The sequence below is a fragment of the Adiantum capillus-veneris genome, unplaced genomic scaffold (genome assembly GCF_014529385.1).
Source record: "Adiantum capillus-veneris isolate H3 unplaced genomic scaffold, ASM1452938v2 Hic_scaffold_710, whole genome shotgun sequence".
In the NCBI taxonomy this organism is placed as follows: domain Eukaryota; kingdom Viridiplantae; phylum Streptophyta; class Polypodiopsida; order Polypodiales; family Pteridaceae; genus Adiantum; species Adiantum capillus-veneris.
Genome location: NW_028221719.1, coordinates 1 through 3962, shown reverse-complemented (window position 1 = coordinate 3962; position 3962 = coordinate 1). Strand labels below are relative to the sequence as shown.

Sequence of the window (3962 nt, the reverse complement as noted above, 5' to 3'; positions counted from 1 at the left end):
GCCCATAACTCAGATCCTTTGGAAACAACGGTCTGCAACATGTGGGGCCTCTACTGAGACTTTGTGTAATCGAACCTCTCCCTGTAGCTCGAAACACATGGAGGGTACAGTCCTTGAGCAAGCCCGAACTGCGATGAGGACCTCCAGTCGCGTGAAGGCTCCCATCCATCTAGGCGCTGCTGACACGAGAGGTGTAAGCCACTGAGCTGGTACTGCCTTTGTGATGTCCAGACACATGCTCTGCACCCCTCTCATGCCCTGTAGTTGGATGCTTTGAAGATCCTCTGACAAACTTGAGAACTGTAGCCAGTCACCTAAAGTGCGTGTTGGACCCTCTGCCATGGGACCCCAAGCAACATGAGGCCTACTACCAACCAAGTGGCCTCTCTGAGTGCTGACCATGGGATTCCAAACAAGGGGCTATCTTAGGCGCTCCTCCATGTAAGTGGTGCTCTAGGCCTCTCTGCAGCTCCTCCTAGGAGCGAAGTAGGCTCACAGCAAAACAATCCTCAAGTCTCCTATTGAGGCCAACTCTACGTATCTTTGTGAAAATCCATCTAATGGAAGGTCGGGCCTCCTGCTCGAGGCACTCTAGCTCTATGCCGCTGAAGTAAAAGCTCCTTCCAGGGCTCCTCCCCTAGAAGCAGTCCTCTAATGACAAACTTCCCAAGAAGGGCTTTGGTGCAGGGTCTATGATCCCCAAACCCCCCCTGAGAACAAGGTAGAGTGAGTTGCCAGGCCACTTTGGCCCGAGCTATCTAAGTGTCGCACCGTGACAAAAGGAAGTTCCTGACCAACCTCTCTACCTGGCTGATGTAGGAGCTTGAAAAGATCCAACAAGATGTAATATACCACATAGTAGTAGCCAACAACACCTGGTTGGCCACTACGACTCTGCCTGCCAAAGAAATTCGTGCCGAACTCTAGTGTAACAACTTCCTCCTGATGGACAGGAGGAGAGGAGGAGGGAGCAGCAATTTGCTGCTCAGGAGACAAGGACTTCTTCTTCTGCTATTGCTTGTTCTTCTTAGGGTCTAGGCCCCTCGGCCGTGATCTGAAGATTGGCTCTGTTCTTCAGTGACTTGACACGTTAGGCAGTTTGTTACAAGGAGCAAAGGAAGGCATGAGCTTCCGCAAGAGAAAAGTGCTTTGAGGAAATAGAGCTAGATCAGGCACTCTGAGGAAATAGAGCCGCTAGATCAGCCCAAGGGTCTTGCATTGAGAGTTTGGGAGTAGATTCACCGATCTGAGAGTGGTAGACTCTCCAATTGAGATCGATATATCTCTACATGTTGCTTTCATAACAATACTCATGTACACCAACAATCTATCGATAACTCGCGTCTATTAAACCCTTGACAAAAATTTCTAATGGACAAAAGAGGTGATTGTATCCTATGGTTAAAGATTTGTGACCGTGTGTTCATGCAAAATTGAGGGTGTAGAAATGTAGTGTGATTGTTGCATAGGATTTTAAGAAGTTGTAATTATTGACGCTTGGAAATTTCTTTCGTCAGATATATTTCAACTTGGCTAGTTCTGGATGTAGCTTCTTCAATACCATTTCAACTCTTTGCTCTTGCTGTAACTAAGGAACTTGGGAGAGGACTCACTTACAACCTTCTTAACATGTTGCGACTATGGAGATTGCGGCGTGTCAGTGCTTTGTTTGCTAGGTGAGAATTAGCATATCAAATAAAGTAAATTAGCTTTCCTTTGCAACCGTGAAATCAACATCTATCATTTATTCTGTCATAGGCTTGAAAAAGATGTTCGTTTCAGCTACTTTTGGATGCGTTGCTTGAAGCTTTTTGGTGTAAGTTGCAGTCCCTGTTTCTATATATGTTTATAAAAGTTTAAGGTGGTTGTCTTATCATTTTAGTCTTTTATATGCAGGTAACATTATTGGTTGTTCATAGCGCGGGATGCTTCTATTACTTACTAGCAGATAGGTACCATGATGAGGCTCGAACATGGATAGGGACTAGCCTAGAAAATTTCAAAGAAAAAACCATATGGCTTAGATATGTTTATAGCATGTACTGGTCAATCACAACATTGACAACAGTGGGTTATGGTGACTTACATGCTCAGAATGGGGAGGAGATGATTTTCAATTTCTTCTACATGCTCTTTAATCTTGGATTGACAGCTTACCTGATTGGCAACATGACGAATTTGATTGTGCATATCACTGGACGAACTAGAAAATTTGTAAGAGGAGTAAATTGCACAGAAGTTTTGATTCTAGTTTTAAATCTTTTATTTGCATCAATTTGGGTTTTTTGTGTTTACGTTGTAGAGAGACTCTGTTCAAGCTGTTTCAAATTTTGCCATACGTAACCATTTACCGCTGAGATTGAGAGATCAGATGATGGATCATATGAGACTGAAATTAAGAACAGAGAATCTTCAGCAAGAGGAAGCCATGGCGGTGTTACCAAAGGCAATACGATCGAGTGTCTCACAACATCTCTTTCTACACACTATAGAGAGGGCTTACTTGTTTCGTGGAACTTCATATGACTTCATGCTACAACTGGTAAGACATGTTTTTGGACCTACAGCTAATAAACCTCTAATCATATTACTTAACAGACCTCATACGACTCATTGTATTTATTAAATGCTTCTATGCAAAAGGTGACAGAGATGAGAGCTGAATATTTTCCACCTAGAGAGGACATTATTCTCCACAATGAGGCTCCAACTGAGTTTTACATCTTGGTATCGGGACTAGTGGAGCTTTTGATGTATCAAGATGGAAGAGAGCAGGCAAGTTGTGGTACTTGTTAGTATGCAGTAGGACTAATCTCACTATTTATCTTGCTAGGAGTTTCCTTGTTGAACAAGTGGAATGAAGTTATCATCAGATAACCATTGCTTGTTGTGGCTCAATTGTGGTCTATCTAACTGCTTTTTGGTTAATTTTCTTTTGTGATGCAATCTGGTTTTTCCACAGCATTATGGAATTGCTGGAGCAGGGGATGTTATCGGAGAGATAGGGGCTCTTTGTTACAAGCCACAACCTTTTACTGTTAGGAGCAGGAAATTATGTCAGCTACTATACATAAATCGAAACACCTTTCTTAACATTGTTCAAGGCAATGTTGTAGATGGACAGATAGTGATTGACAATCTTTACCAGGTGTTCTAGTTGTTGATTTTATCTGGAAAAAGCCTATACTTTTGCAAACCAATTTATCTATTCTATGTATTATTTGTGACTTTTTGTTATATTTTTTGACAGTTCGTAAAAGATTCCAGAGTTCTCTCCATGCTTCGGCTTCCCATGGAGTTAGAATCCGTCATGGCTGATGTGGGAATGGGCATCCCTTTGAGCCTATGTTTTGTTGCCTCAAAAGGCAACAACCAACTTCTGGAACAACTTTTGAAAAGAGGGAGGGACCCAAATGCGACGGATTTTCTGTGGACGCACTCCATTGGTGTGTAAGATTCATTTATGTCCCTCTCCTTGTGTGTTCTTCATTACTATGTCCTTAACCGCTTGGTTATGATCAGCATATTGCAGCAGCAAATGGGTTTTTTTGAGTGTGTACAAATGCTTCTCCTCTACGGAGCTAACCCTAATATTCAAGGTTTGTTTAAAGTTGTCATTACAATACCAGTGTGTTGTGTTCAAGTTTAAAACAACCATACCATGCTTTATTCTTACATATAGTGTGGATGACTAGAAAGATTCTAAAACACTTACATTGCTGCAGACGATGATGGTAATGTTCCTCTTTGGAAGCAATTCAAGGTAGGCACAAATCTATTGTCGAAGGCTTATGGAGTGCAGGTGCTCGTTTGACGTCTGGAAAGGAAGGAGACTATGTGTGCAAAGCAGCTGAGGCAGGTGGACTTCACATTCTCGAGGACTTGTTAAAGTATGACAGTGATATTAACAGTCAAAACTCAGATGGATCAACTGCCCTGCATGTTGCTGTTGCACAAGGAAA

At 42.4% G+C, this 3962-nt stretch overlaps 1 pseudogene; it reads left to right on the top strand.

Moving 5' to 3' along the window:
* The first annotated feature begins 1506 nt into the window (after window positions 1-1506).
* LOC147416639 (potassium channel AKT1-like) lies at window positions 1507-3957 on the top strand (annotated as a pseudogene).
* Window positions 3958-3962: the final 5 nt, after the last annotated feature.